We start from the raw sequence: 15,910 nt of genomic DNA, 5'->3' as shown, positions 1-15,910 counted from the left end.
AGAGAGAGACATAGGTAAAGAGAAATACAAAGACAGAGAGAAAGAAAAGGCAAGAAATCACCCCCCACGGAGGATGGTCGTGCCTCAGTTCCTTTTCCATTCTTCTCTTGGGACTTTGGGCACTCACGCTCATGTACACAATGTCATTTTCAAGCCACCAGGTCTGGAGTTCAAACCATGCAGTTGGCCATATGGGATCTAGCCACCTTAACCTCTATGCTACCAGCTGGCCCAGCACTCGGAAATATTAATGAGGGATTGGTGGGGGAGGCATTATTTTTGTTGTGGTTTGTGGGAGCTGGTTTACAGAGGCTTGTCTGGGGTTGGAGCCTCCATCAGAAGTGATGATGACATCAAGCGAGTGACACAAAGACACTGGAACCTCAGAAGAGGGGTTGGAAGCCTCATCCATGAGGCTGTTGATTCAGCAACTTCTACATAGAAGTGTCCAGCAAGGAGAAGATGGTGAGCATCGTTGAGTAGCTGAGAGCCCTAGGTCTCTGAGGAGCTGAAAGACAAGTTGCCAGGAGCTGAAGGAGCCACAGCCTAGCTGTCGCTGCACACCAGTCAGGGAACCAGCACATCAGACGACGTGCGTGGGCAGCTGTGGTGCTGCCAACACTGACCTCTCCGAGTGCAGAAGCAATATGGCTGCTTCTCTCCTACCTCCAGGACTGTGGCCCACACTAACTGACCCACAGAGGGAGAGAAGTCTGCAAAAAGTGGTCTGCAACTAGCTTCACTGAGTTGACATGCAAGTCCACCACAAAAGATAACGGTAAAAATAAATACAATGAACTAGAACAGTATTCTTTTCAGTTAGACATATTGTCTGAGGAAGGTGCTGGGCTTGGGGCTTTCTCTTTGTAGAAAAAGAAGGTTGGCAAGTTTTCAAGAGATTCTAAATCTTTGCTACTCACTGGTTCTGTGGCCTGGGGTTAGGGCACTGGGCCCCACGTGGCTGACCTTGCAGATTTGAGTCCAAGATCTTGTGACTTGAGGAACATGCCAGGCATGTGTACTTGCATGCCCAAAATTCTAGGAAGAGGTGGAGATTGAAGAGAAGGAATTGTGGTATGACCATACCCATGGGGGGTGCTTTCTCCTCTCCCTCTCCTCCCTCTCTTCATCTCTCTGTCTGACAAGCACGTGAGCCCTCTGGCAAAAAAAAAAAAAAAAAAAAAAAAAAAAAAAGTTTCTACTAGCTGAGGAACATTCTCTTTGATTCACTCCAAAGGTTGATGTGACAAAATGAGTCTCTCTCTGTGACATTAATACTGGTATTTAGTATTTCTCCTATACAATTTTTTCTTCTCCTCCCACAGTTTAAGGAATATGTGGTTAAATTACAAATGCATTTGTCTTGAGGCCAGCAGGTAGTATAGTGGTTAAGTTCTGGACTTCCACATGGCCAAGCGCAGTTCAAGTCCTGGATCCTGCAGCTTGAAATTCATGCAGAGTGCATGTGTGTGCTCAATATCCCAAGAGGAGAATGGAGAAGGGGTTGTGGCATGGCCATTTTTGTGTGTATGTGTGTGTGTGTGTGTTTGTCTGTGTGCATATGGGTATATGGTAAGTTGCAAATCACCCCCTGGGGGATGATTTTCACTTTCTGTCTCTCCCTGTCTCTCTAGTGAAAGCATGCCTCCTGATAGGAAAAATCTGTCTCTCAGAAGAAAATACATTTGTCTTACAAATATTTATTGTGTTTATGTTGAGACATTGGGCACACAAGAGTGAAGAGACACAGACCAAAATCTGTGCCCTGATGGAACTTGCTATCCAAGGGCAAAGAGAGACAAGAAAGCAGAAACATGTAAAATATTAATACATGTACGGCAACCTGGTGATATGGGGGAGAGCAGGAAAGGAGTAGAGTGTGTGTGTGTGTGTGTGTGTGTGTGGGTGCGCGTGTGGTAAGTTGCAGTGTCAATTGGGATAAAGAAGGATCCCTCACTGAAAGAATGACATTTATGCAATGACCAGAGGGGAGTGGGAAATGGAGCCAGGTGGACATAGGAAGAGGTTTTTCCAGGCAGAAAGAAGAGCCAGAACGAAAAGAGAAAAGCCAGAGGTGGCGAGTTTTTTTTTTCCTTTTCTTTTCTTTTTCTTTTCCTTTTTCTTTTTCTTTTTTTTTTTTTTTTTCTAAGAGGCTTTTGCCATAGAGCAGATGTGCCGCTGGAGAGAGAGACAGTGAGAAGGAAAGTGAGAACTCATTCCCCCAGGTAGTAAGGATGGCCATGTCACAATCCCTTCTCCTCCATTCTCCTCCCGGGATCTTGGGCTTGCACACACACCTGCTCAGAGTGATTTTCAAGCCACCAGTTCTGGAACTAGACAATGTGGGAAGCCAGAGACATAACTGCTATGCCATCTGCTCGCCCCTTGCTGTCCGGAGTGTTTGAACCCCCACAAGGATGTGGGGGACCTGGAGCAGAGTGGTGGGGAGAGGAGCAGAAGACACTGTCAGTGCGGGAGGACTTTCTCAGTCACTGCAAGTTCATGGCATTTTGTTCTACCCAAGAGGGAGCACCCTGGAGGCTAGGGAATGTTGAGCTTTGGGTTCCAGTTGGAAAGCATCACTCCGACTGCCTGCAGGGGGCACACGCAGGACCACTGCCTTCTCTTGGCCACGTAGACCATCTGTAGCTGTGGAGGTAGTGGAAACAGCCAGGTCCTGCATATGTTGTGAAAATAAAGATTGAGGATTTTCCAACACTTTAGCAATACCTCAGGGTGAGGAAGAGTGACTCTGAAACCTCCATTTGGCCCAGTGGGGGAAGAGGATCACCATTAATTGAAATGGAAGGAGTGGAGATCAGGTTTTGGAGCAAAGACCAATGATTAATTGTGTTAATTTGGAAATGCCTCTTAGATAGCGAGGTGGGAATATATGTGCTTAGAACCATGCCTGCCATGCAGGGATAGTCAATGTATGTTTGCTGTTATCATTGTGATTGAAGTCGTTACTGAGGACTCATTTGGTAAATGTTTTTGAATATCTACTCTGTGTCAGCATTAGAAAAACAGCAATGCTTGAGTTCCCGTCCCTGTCTTCACAGTAGATGGATAAATACCCTGAGATTATATCTAAAATCACTGCTCTGGGGCAGTGTGGCTTTGAGAGATCACACAGACTCTGCTTGGGTCCAAGTCATGATTTCTTTGAAATGAGTCATTTACAGCTCATGTAATCCCAACAGCCTTGTCCTTGTCTATAGAATAGAGGCATCAGCTTTCTGTGGGTAATGCCTCCACGTGTTCAGTTTACATTAGCTCTTAGTATGAAAGGTGTTCTAAAATCATTCATTTGTATCACAGATATTTGTAGAGTACACACCCTGTGCTAGGCACTTGAATGGCATTGACAACATGGTGTGAACAAGACAGATGAAGACCCTGCCTTCAAGGAAGTCATAGGGGTTAGGTGGGGAACAGATGGCAATAGATGAAAAATACATATATTATCCAGCAGAACTGCCCAATAAAAGCCACACATGTGAGCTGCATGTGCAATTTTAAATGTCCTAGAAGCCACATTAAAAGATGAAATTAACTTTAATAGCATATTTTATTTAATCCAATATGTCCAAAATATTATCATTTTAAACATGTAATAAATATAAAGTGATTAACGAACTATTAACCCTTTTGTTCTACTAAGTCATCAAAACTAGGGACCAGCAGTTGGCGTAATGGCTGTGTTGCTGGACTCCCACGTAGTTGACCACGGTTCGCTTCCTGGACCCGGTGCCTTAAAACTCACGCCTGGTACATGTGCGTGCGTGCCCAGGATCCCGAGAGGAGAATGGAGGAGAAGGAATTGCGGCGTGACCATCCCCCCGGGGGTGATATCTCGCTTTCTGTCTCTCTGTCTGTCTGGCGAGCCGCACGCGCCCTATGGCAAAAACCTCTAAAAAAAAAAAAATACAGTGACTATTTTATACTTAGCATAATTCATTTCAGTCTAGCCTCATTTCCAGGACTTGAAAGTTGCATGTGACTGATCGTTGCCATGTTGGACACTGTGGGTTTTGAACACATAGTTGTCTGCTTTAGATTGGTGGTCAGGAGAAGCTGAGCTTCCTTGACAAGAAGGACATGAAGCATTAGAAGAAAAGTCTTTTGGGTAGACAATAGAGCTAAGCGAAGAGCATAGGTAGAAATGGGCTTCTGACGGTTGTTGAGAAATGGTCAACAAGACCACTGTGGCTGTGACTTAGAGAACGAAGAGGACAGTCATATGACATTGAAGAGCATATGGGGCCAGATCTTGTAGGAACTTATGATCCATGGAGGGATGGAGATGCAACCTAATTGTATTACGAACCAGTGAACTGTTTGAAGGAGGGATATTATATAATTCAGTTATCACTGGCTGCTGTGCAGAGTGGAGTGTTTGAGGGCAAGTATGGAAGCAGAAATTATTTGGAGATACATTCAGTCCAGCTTTGAAAGGTCAAAGATGACTTGGAGGAAGTGATGTGAGAATGCTGGGTGATCAGACCCAATGCCCATGCTGGTTCTTTTCTAACACTCATGAAGAATTAGAGATACTGGCATAGAGAGGGAATAGCAAAGCAGAGTTTTTTAAGAGAGGGAAGGAAGAACAGTGCTCCCGAGCAGGGTGTGGTTCCAAATGGGTTGCCAAAGAGGAGTTGGAGGTGAGGGGTTTTTATCTGCAGTCCAAGCAATGGACTGGCTTCCTGATGAGGAAGTGGGTTGTAGAAAATAGTTACATGGTAGTCTGAGTGATTTATTACCCTATTCTTCATGTGGTCAGCAGACCATAGTGTCTTGCACTTCTTTTTAGAATATACTTACTAAATAGAATCTGTTGTCCTTAGCTACAGTTGCTTTGAGTCCCCATGTAGCCACTTCTGGGTGTGAAAACTTAGCCACGGTGACTCCATCTTGGGCCTTTCCCATATCTGTGTGCTCCTAGCTCTATTTTCTGCCTTATTAGTCCAGGAGTCACAATGAAATGCAGAAGGAGTATATATTGTGTATTAACTAGTCCATAGAAGAATACACAGAAACTTCATTAAAAAGAAAAACACAGGGGCTGGCAGATGGCATGGTGGTTAGAATGCTGGACTCCCATATGGTCAACCATGGTTCACTACCTGTGGCTTGCTTTCTTGCTTTCCCTTTCTTTCTGGTCAAATTAAAATAATAAGAATTAAAACAAATGAAATTAAATAAGTAATTCTAACAACAAGAAGAAAAAGAAAAACACAATGACTTCCTTTCAGGATTTCTACCCTATCTACCTATAAATGGAGTCTAACTCCTATCTCAGAAGTATGTCATAAAGAAGACTTACCAGGGCAAAGTTGGGCTGAGATGGGGTTGTCAGTGACAGGGGGCGTTTTAGACCCATAGTCTTCAAACCTTTTTGACTGCACAATTCATTCCATTCCAAAGCAAATTCCGATATCTTTGTATTTATTTTTTTCATTACACGTGTGCTCTAGTATCCATTCATATATTACAGTATTGTACTTTACTAAAACTTATCTGCTTCTGGATTCCAGATACGCCACACACACACAAATAAATGTTACAATAATTTTTTCCCTCATTTCACTGCATTAAACTTTGGAAATGACTGTCCCAGGCAGAGAGAGTTGTATAGGCAAAGGCCTGGAGGTGGAAGAGGGCGTGATGCCTGCGGGTAGGTGGTGGCTCCCATGTCTGGAGGAAAGGGTGTAAATAGGGAACTGGGTGGGGCGTTGGGAGGGAGAGTTCTGAGTGTGTCTGGAGAGCCACCCAGGGGCTGCCTCATGAAGAACTTGCAGGCCATGAGAAAGAGTTTGGTGTTTCTGTATATGATGAATTTTAAGTAGGAGAGGGTGTCTAGCATTGTGGTAACACTTGGCATTGATGTTTTCATCTTATTTTTTTTGACATGTGCAATGCAACAGCAGACGAAGGCTGTGAAGCAGGATGGTGAGGGCAGCATTTATTATTGACTATGGTGTTCTCCTTTTGCTGCTCTCCACTTTCTGTAAGATGAAACTCGTGCCAGTAAAAGCCAAGTTTTAATCATAGAGAGAATTCTCATTCCAGAACAGATTCCTCACCAAACACTCCTCCTCACCCCGAACCCTACCTCCACCTCTCCAGAAGACAAACTCTACCTGGGGCCAGTTTGCTGAAAACTGCCTGGCCACAGAGATCTGGAAGTGTCCACTGGAAGCTTTCAGCTTCAGGCAACAAGTCTTAAAAATTCTGATTTACGTTTTCTTTTTTTTTTTTTTTCTTTGTTTGCACAAAAGTTCCCTGGAAAAGATGCTGCTATGATGAGAAGAGCTATTCAGTCTTCTTCACTGTAGAGTCTTCTTTCCCCTCCCCCGCTTTTTTTTAAAGAGAGATTTTTGCTATAGGGCATGTGCACTCACTGGAGAGACAGAGAGAGATAGAGAGACAGAAAGCAAGCAATCACCTCCATCTACCGCCCCAGGGATGGCCATGCTGCAATCCCTTCTCCTCCATTCTCCCCTTAGGATTTTGGGCACACATGAGCCTGGCATGAGTTTGAAGCTGCCAGGTCTGGGACTTGAACCACTATCAACTATGTGGGATATCGGTAACATAACCACTATACCATCTTTTGGTCCCTTTTCTCCCTTTTTTGATTAGGCAAGCTTACCAGGGAGGGAGCTGTTTCTCTACAGATGCTATAATTAGCACTCACACTCTGTAATTAACCCTCCAATAGATGTACACCAAATAACATTTTTTAAACAGCCAATTTTAAACTTCATACTTGTACAATTTTTAGCTTCTTAGTAGATTTAGAGCAAGAATAAGCCCTTTCATGCTAGCTCTTTGGTCATGGGTAAGAGAGGTGTTCTATTACTAATCGCTTTGAACCATGGCGAGAGAAGTAAACTCAGTAAATCACTTTATAGTAACGACCAACTGGAAAAACTGACAATATTGTTGAAATATTGAAAGAAATGTCATGGGGACTTTTTTGACATAAAATCTCATGGCCTAGTTTGAGAGAGAAAATTTCTCCTTCCTGATCTGCAGGGATCCAGCCCCACTTCTCCACTCTGCTTTGCTTGAGTTCACTTACATCGCCCCGGGTGGTGTGAGATTGGAAGGCTGCCTGGCTTTGTGTGCTCACTGGGCCAGAACTACTGTCCCTGCTCAGCCATTGGGAGCACACCCCATCTACAAATTCATCCACTTGATTTCACTTCTGGGCCTTTGGAGTTGAAAGAGCAGGCCATTAAAATGGGAATGAGCCAGGGGGCTCAGCCCTGCTGGCTTTCTGGGCACTGTCCATTGTGCTCAGCATGACAAAACAGTAAGGCCTTCATGTCGGAGGCGATCCAAGCCACTCCACCAGACACCAACAATTCCAACAGCTGTAGCTACTGTGTATTGGGTATTTTCTACATGCTTAATGCTGAGCTAAGCGTGCTCATGCACTTTTGAATTAAGCCTTACTCTCAGCTCATGAGCTAGGCAGTGTCACTTTGGATGGTGAGAGTCCTTGAATTCACACATCTACTGGGGACCAGGGCTGCCTCAACCACTTCCTAGATCTGTGACTTTGGGCAAGTGGGCTGACTCCTGGAGGATTACATTTAACCACCTTTAAATGAGGAGAAACTTAGTGACTACCTAGCATTGCTGTGTTAGAGTATTATACTGCCTGGTACACAGTAGGTGCTCAGGAAGAGACTTCGGCAATGCTTATTTCATGAGGAAGCTTGGGTTTAGGGAGGTGACATAACCTGCTTCACCTGCTCTTGTTCATACAACAGGTATTTCTTTTTGTCTTACCAGAAGATGAAACCAAACAAAGTAAAGTAGAAAAGGTGGTAGGTAGCTAACTTAAAAGTTTCCAGTATGCTAATGGGTTATCCCCCCATAGTTCCTTGGGGGAATTTAGCAGCTCCTGGCATAGTCTTGATCCACTGTTGACCAATATTAGGTAAAGGTTTATAGCTGGAGTTTTATTTATTTATTTATTTTTATCAGTTATGGTGTAAATGGCAGAAAATCCCATCCAAATTGAGCAAAAACAAAAACAAAAATGTGTTGGCTCATAAGACTCAAAGGCCCCGGAGTGCACCTGGCTTGAGGAATGGCTTGTTGCTAGAGGCCAAATGACATTGATAGGACATGATTCTCTCTGGCTTTACTTTCCTTCATTCTCAGACTCGCTTGATGTCTACAGCCATTCCAAAATCCCTATCTTTTCAGATTCTTATCCAGTAGGACAAAGAGTCTTTCTCTCTCTCTCTCTTCCAACAATCGAAGAAACATTTTAAGCCTGACTTTCTCAGAATTAGGTCATGTGTACATTCATCACTGAACCAATCATGTGGCTCAGATTATGGGGTGGAGAACTGGCTTAGGCCAGTCGGGTTGCTCAGTCGAACACAAGGCTGAATCTACCTGCACATGCCAGCAGAGCAGAGATTGAAGTGTTTTGACCAGTGGGAGTAAACAGATGCCAAATGATATACCAGTAGAAATCTATAGACTACTCAATAAAAACTAAATAGACTCACCTATGAATGTTGAGAGAAATCTGTTTTCTTACTTTTCCTCTCTGTTCCCTTAAACTTTTTTCCCACATGCAAAAATACTTATTCAGAAAATGAAGCCCCCCCGCCAAAAAAAAAAAAAAAAAAAAGTAGACCCCCCTACAGGAAAAAAGAGGCCAAATGACATTGATAGGACATGATTCTCTCTGGCTTTACTTTCCTTCATTCTCAGACTCGCTTGATGTCTACAGCCATTCCAAAATCCCTATCTTTTCAGATTCTTATCCAGTAGGACAAAGAGTCTTTCTCTCTCTCTCTCTTCCAACAATCGAAGAAACATTTTAAGCCTGACTTTCTCAGAATTAGGTCATGTGTACATTCATCACTGAACCAATCATGTGGCTCAGATTATGGGGTGGAGAACTGGCTTAGGCCAGTCGGGTTGCTCAGTCGAACACAAGGCTGAATCTACCTGCACATGCCAGCAGAGCAGAGATTGAAGTGTTTTGACCAGTGGGAGTAAACAGATGCCAAATGATATACCAGTAGAAATCTATAGACTACTCAATAAAAACTAAATAGACTCACCTATGAATGTTGAGAGAAATCTGTTTTCTTACTTTTCCTCTCTGTTCCCTTAAACTTTTTTCCCACATGCAAAAATACTTATTCAGAAAATGAAGCCCCCCCGCCAAAAAAAAAAAAAAATAGATGTATCCCTCTCAAGGGAAAACAGCCAACTCTAATGCAATATTTTATATTTTCTGCTGATATTCTGAATATTGGAATACTTCACTTACACTTAGATCATTATGACATTTAATGGTGATTAGCAGAAACTTAAGATGATTGACTTACCTGAACAACTACACTCTGTTAAAAATATGAATTGTGAGGGACCAGCAGTTGGTGTAATGGCTATGTCGTTGGACTTCTATGTAGTTGACCACGGTTCAAGTCCCAAACCCGGTGGCTTAAACTCGTGCCAGGTGCGTATGCACGCATGCCTAAGATCCTGAGAGGAGAATGGAGGAGAAGGTATTGTGGCGTGCTCATCCCCCCGGGGGGGGGTGTGATTTCTTCCTTTCTGACTCTGTCTCTCTCTGTCTTTCTGGCAAGCGCATATGCCCTATAGCAAAAAAACTCTCATATATATATATGTGTATATATATACACACACACACACACACACACACATATATATATATATACACACACACACATATATATATATATATACACACATACATATATATATATACACACACACACACACACACACACACACACACATATTGTGTTCACCTGAATATAATAAAAAACATATATATGTGTGTGTGTGTGTGTGCGTGTATGAATTAATGAATTTTCTCATTTTGGAGGTCAATTTGGGACGTTTCTTTTGCCATTTATACCCTTTACTTAGTTATAGTAATTATACAGCCAATGCTTTAATTATAGGCTCACTAATTCTTTGGGACCATGAAGGTGTTAAAACGTGGGTTATAGTGAGAACTTCTGATATTTTTAATAGTGTTCTTTCATGTTAGAACCCTGTTCTTTGCTTTACTATTTTTAAAAACAACACTTTTTAAAAAAAGAAATTTGGTAATGAAGGATAAATGGCATTTCTGTGATGCACCGTAGATCCTTGTCTCAGTTGCTGATTAATTTCGTAGTGGGTCTAGAGAAGGCAGTTATAAGGCAGCTGGGAGTAGAAGGGAATATAAAAAGATAAAGACAGAAGAGGAGAAAAATAAACATCTGTGGGGTGCTAGGCACATTTCAAAAGTTTTGCATTGACTCTTCCTCCTAACAAAGCCATGATAGAAATTTTTCCTCCTTTGTATATTTACCAACCGATCTTCTGGTTGTTTGGAACCTTAGTATACCCAGCTAAAGTAGCTACATTTCCCAGCTTCCCAGTTTGGGCTCAGTCACCTGATGGAGCTTCTGGTAAGACATTCTGCCAGAGGCAGCCAGAATTCACTGTTCGCCTCTTTCCCCAGAGTGTGAGGAGATACCCTCCAGGAGGCTGAGCAGCTATCTTGTACTATGTGCTAACAAGTTTTCATAATTGTTTTTTGTTATATTCAGGTGAACACAATTCCTAATAGGTAAAGGAATCCTAATAGCTTATTGAGTTCTACAGAGTGTGTACTGTCTACCAGGCACTGTGCCAAATGCTTTACATTTATTATTCCAGTTAATCATTACCACAATGAACTATATTGTTAATAATACTTATAACAGTATCTCTATTTAGCAAATGAGAAAACTGAGGCTTAATGATTATAAGTGACTTGTCCTTGAATGTTTGAGTGTGAACATGAATGTTACACGGCAAAGACTCTATTCTTAAGCAAGATGTAAGGTTCCTTCCCCAATTGCCAGAGGATGCATCTACTCGCCAGAAAGAAACAGAGCAAGAGAGAGAGAGTCAGAGAGAGACAGAAATGGGGAGAGGGAGAATGGGGTTAGTAGGGCATGGCCATGCTGCAATTTCTTCTCCTTCATTTCTCCATCTTGTCTTGATTCTGAGCTTGTTATGCACATATACTCGACATGTTCTTCAAGCTACCAGGGCTAGGATTTGAACTGCAGTTGAATATATGCAATCCAGCTTCTTTAACCATCAGCTATTAGTGGGCCAAGCAGAATAGATATTTATTTTTTGTAATGAACTCCTGTTACACTGGTAGTTAAAATCGACTGAAATAACAGACAAAACCAACAAATAAGTTAAACCTCTAGGAGGTGCTCACAACTCCTTAAATTCAGAAGATATACAAACATAATTCATTGACAAAGTAAAAGCAGAGATTAAATTCCTTTTCCCAAATCTTAAGACTGGTAAGCATCTCTAGTCAAGAATGGTCTGTAGGGTCTAAGAAATATAATCCTGGTTTTACCACTTATTACTTAGCTGCCGATTCAAATAACTAGCAGTAGGAATTAAGTAACTCCCTTTCATAGCACATCATGATCTTTCTATCACTGGTTTACCTTTTCTGCTCTATATAATAGACGTTTTACTCCTACTGGGAGAGGCGGCTCATTGTGGAGGAAATACACACTTGTGTGAGGCAACCTATGTTGAAATCCCTATTTGGGTCCTCTGACCTAGAACCTTAGTTCAGTAAAATGAGAATCACCATGATTCCTAGCCAGTAGAACTTTTGTGAGAATGATAGGAATTAATGGGTAATTGACACACGTTTATGATATTAATTCTAGGTGACTGACACAGAGTGGGTACTCATAAATGAGCTACAATTATTGACATCATTTCAAAGAGTCAAAACCCAAACATCTTGGCGCAAGTTGCCAAAATAAATCTGTGAAGGGGGCTGGGTAGGGACTGTGGTAAGACAGGGTGTACCAGCCCTGTTACGACTGGGGAGTCACTATCCAGCCTGGGAGCCAATTTAGTCAGTTTTCCCAATTTTTTAAAGCAAAGTTGAGTAACTGATTTCATGTGAATCGGAACTTAAAAGTAAGTTATTTTTTTAAAATTTGGTTTTAGTGCTTTGTGGGCAGCCTATTTCCAGGCCACTATTTTGCTAGCACTGATTATTCATCCACTAAACCATGAAGAGGTTGAAGGTAATTCCGAAGTGAGTCACTAAATGGCTAGAGAATAAGACTGTCGATGAAAGATAAAAGGAACTGGATGATGGAAGTTAGAGCGGGTTTTAAGTTGACTAATTAATAGTTTTCAAATATACTAAGGGATTTTAAACAACTGATATTGACTATCCTTTATCTTCTGGAGGATAGTACAAAAAGGAAATGGATTCCTTTTTAAGGAGAAGGATTTTGAATACATAGATGCAATTTTTTTCTGGATGACAAGAATTACTAAGTTTTAGACTGCACAGGGAACCCTGAATGTGTAAAGATGATTTTTAAATAGGGCAAGTCATCAGAGAGATTTGTCTGCATGCTGTGGGTGACCTTGGGGTGACCCCCATCTGGAATTCTGAGGCTAAGATGTATTCTGAAGGGATTCCATAGGTGCATTTGATTTTTTGCACTTGCTGTTAAGGGTAAGGTGGAAGTCCAGGGAGTAGCCTGGGAGTCCTTGATGATTTGGGGTGTAATGAATTGAGAGGGTCATTTGCCCCTCATCTGCCGTTCCTGCTTCACTTAATGTTCACACGACATTCAATACAAGGCTCCTTTGGGGCTTCCCCTGGGGAAGGCTTCCTCTGACTTGACAGATGCCAGCCTGACGTTTTCCTCCTCTTTCATTATTCTGAATAACTCTGCAAAGCCCTCATCGTTCCAGTGCTGTACTAAGCATGAGAATTTGCCTTTTCCACTTGTCAAAAGATGTCAAGAGTTTCCAGGAGTCCGTGGCCGTACTTCGGTTTTCAGACAGAAGAAGAATTCTAAGGAGTGCAGAAATGGCAGTAGAGCGTCCTTGCTTGCTAACTTCAGTTCAAGAGTGCTTTCAAAATTCAAAGTTTAATGGGGTCTTAAATATTCTCTTTCCTTTTGCCAAAGAACTTCACGTTATTTTAAAATCTATGGAGGGTTGCCTAGTAACTACAGCTTCTATAGCTTTCTAAGAGACATTTTTGTTTCTTTCTTTCTTTTTATTATATCAAGAAATAAAGTGTCTCTTTAGTGCATGAGTTCACATAAAATTGATGTAAGAAGCAACATGTAACACCAGGTCCCCATCTGGGGCAATGAGGGACAAGTCCCAGATATTGTTTCCCGCTTTATCTTTGATTCTGCTGAATAGTTTGAGTGAAGTATATTATGGGGAGTTGAATTATGAAAATGTCTGTCCCTCATGCTTTCTTTCTTCTCTTCTTCCCTCCATTCCTTTTTTTTTTTCTTTTTGTAAACAACACAGATAATCTTCATGTTCTATGGACCTGACCTCCTACTTTAGACTCTGAGACATGAGTTAGTTATAACTGATTTTGGTTTCGTTCTTAATTCTACTTCTTTTAATGTAATGGGGAAAACGATGGAAGAAGATGAAAATCAGGTTGTCCTCACCACCTGTTTTTCTGAGTCAGAAAGGTGCATAACTAATTTGTCCATCAGCCCAAAGTTGGGCTTTGCAGAGTTCTGTGGGGACGAGATGGCTTAAGAACCTATGGCTGGAGGCTGGCAGGTGGCGTGATGGTTAAGGCAGTGAACTCCTGGTTCTACCACTTATTACTCGGCCATGGTTTGAGTCCCAGACATGGAAGTTTGCTTTCTCTCCTGTCCTTTCTCTCATAAATGAAAATTAAGTAATTCTTTTTTTAAAAAAAAAGAACCTATGACTGTGCTTAGGGCACCTTTTTCACATTCAAGGACAGATTTTTGCTTCTTTTTCTTCTTCATCTTCTCTTTTTAAATACAGTTTTGACCCATAAGGAAGCTGAGGGAAAGTGATTTAAGTTAATGAGAGCATTAGTGCTGTGTGAAACAGCAAACCCAGATTTTATTCACTGAAAAATATTAATCCCTATCTCCGAGCCAGGCACATGTGCATTTGGGACAAGATGATGAATTTAGATAAGCAAGATCCTTGGCCCCTGAAACATTCCTTCCAAGTCTATTAACTTTCAGTTTTCATAAAGTAGAGGGTTCTGCACCTTAACAGAGGTGAGGGGGCAGCAGATGGTGTAATGGTTATGTTGCTGGACTCCCACCTGGATGACCGCAGTTTGAGGAACAGAGCTGGTGGCTTGAAATTCATGCTGGGTGCATGTGTGTGTGTGCATGCCCAAAATCCCAAGAGGAGAATGGAGGAGAAGGGATTGCGGTGCGGCCATCTTCCTGGGGAGTGATTTCTTGCTTTCTGTCTCTCTGTCTTTCTCTGTCTCTCCAGCGAGCACCACACTCTATTGCAAAAATCTCTCTAAAAAAAGAGAGAGATGAGAAGGAAAATAAAATGAATTCATAGTTTACCCAAGGGCTGGTTGCTTCACGATGGTCATCGAGGTGCGATAGGCACTAGCTCGTTAGTCTGGCCATTCAGTGAGATGGTGTCCTCGTTCTGCTTTTTAATTAGCACAGACACACTCATTTAGTAACCAAAGGAATGATTCTAATTAAATCAACACTTGGAAATAGTTGCATGTAAAATGTTTGCAGTAAAGGTAATTGAACACAGTAATGAAAATAAAAAGTAGCGTAGAGATGTGCTCCTTGGGCTGAGCATGTTCATTCTCACAGCTAGTTTCCGAAGTGATGGTGAGTTTTTATTCTCCTTGTCCATAGACTCGAGTATAGGAGACATTATTCATGACACGATCCACCATTCATTTTCCATCTATCAATTTGCTTGTCATTGTGCTTTCTTTCTCATCCCATTCCTGATGTTGAACCAATACATGGTCTTTAAAGTCACAGTCTGAATTTTTCTGCCATCAGCTGTAGTTTCTACAAACTTTTCTCCCAGGGCACAAAAAACCATGCTGTGGTTAAAGTGCTCTCAGTTTTGATGGTAAGATTATCCCCATCACGGGTGATGATACAATCTGGTCTGGCCACTGCATCCATTTTTCACGGAGCTAGTCCCACACCTGGTTCCTTCATGTGGTCATCAAAGCCTTTGCTGTCCACCAGGCACCCTCTTCCCGCCAGCAGCCGAACGCTGTCCATGGTGGGCAGTGGCGGGGAAGTGCAGGGAGCAGGACAGGGACCCGGTGAGTAGCATGCCCTGTCACCCTTGCTCTTTTAACTAAGCGTCCTTTGGAGTCTCCCTTGTGGGTACAGCCCTGGGTGGGACAGATCACCGGTCCAGCCTTTCCTGTCTTTTCTCCTGTTCTGTTCCACTTGTCTTCCTGTACTCCTTGGCAGCTCCATGCCCTGATCACTCTTCTGTCTCCTCGGCCCAGGTTCTACCCCGCTGAGGCCTCCTTACTCTGATTTGAAAATCTATGCTGCTGCTACACTGTTTTATTACTAACTTTAATTATGTGAGTAATTGCTAGCATGTTCTCATTGTGGGAAATTAATACAAATAAATGCCAACACTAGTGATTCTTGTCAACATCCTTGAGCATTTAATTCCTTCCTGGAACCATTGTTAGCAACTCTGCCTAATACAATTACAGAGAGTCTCTAAGCACTTACAGAAATACGCATAGCTCTAGAATATGATTATTCGGTATGTGTATTCTTTTATGTAAACAGTATCCTATGTGGAGTGTTCTGTAAGATGCTTCATTTACCTACCTAGAACACATGTGCATAATGTAAGCAGAAATGTAAGAGAGTAACATGCATCACTGATTGCAGAGGTGAAAAATTTCAGACAACCTGTATGTTCATTAAAAGAGGAGTGTCCAAATAACTACTTACATAAATTTGCTGGAGGTATGTGTGCCGACTGAAGAGAAACAGAGATATATATATAGAGAGAGATCTCCTCCATCTCTTTC

At 42.1% G+C, this 15,910-nt stretch overlaps 1 protein-coding gene and 1 pseudogene across 1 annotated transcript in view; one reads left to right on the top strand and one right to left on the bottom strand.

Annotated features, from left to right (window-relative positions):
- The window catches only part of DOK5 (docking protein 5), a 169,300-nt gene that overhangs the window by 26,475 nt on the left and 126,915 nt on the right, over positions 1-15,910 (top strand). The gene's annotated exons all lie outside the window — the stretch shown is intronic.
- LOC102498402 (fatty acid-binding protein 5 pseudogene) lies at positions 14,726-15,128 on the bottom strand (annotated as a pseudogene).

This window comes from Tupaia chinensis, unplaced genomic scaffold (assembly GCF_000334495.1).
Source record: "Tupaia chinensis unplaced genomic scaffold, TupChi_1.0 Scaffold000066_1, whole genome shotgun sequence".
Lineage (NCBI taxonomy): Eukaryota > Metazoa > Chordata > Mammalia > Scandentia > Tupaiidae > Tupaia > Tupaia belangeri.
Note: the sequence above shows the minus strand (reverse complement) of the source record. Positions and strands in the feature narration are given on the sequence as shown.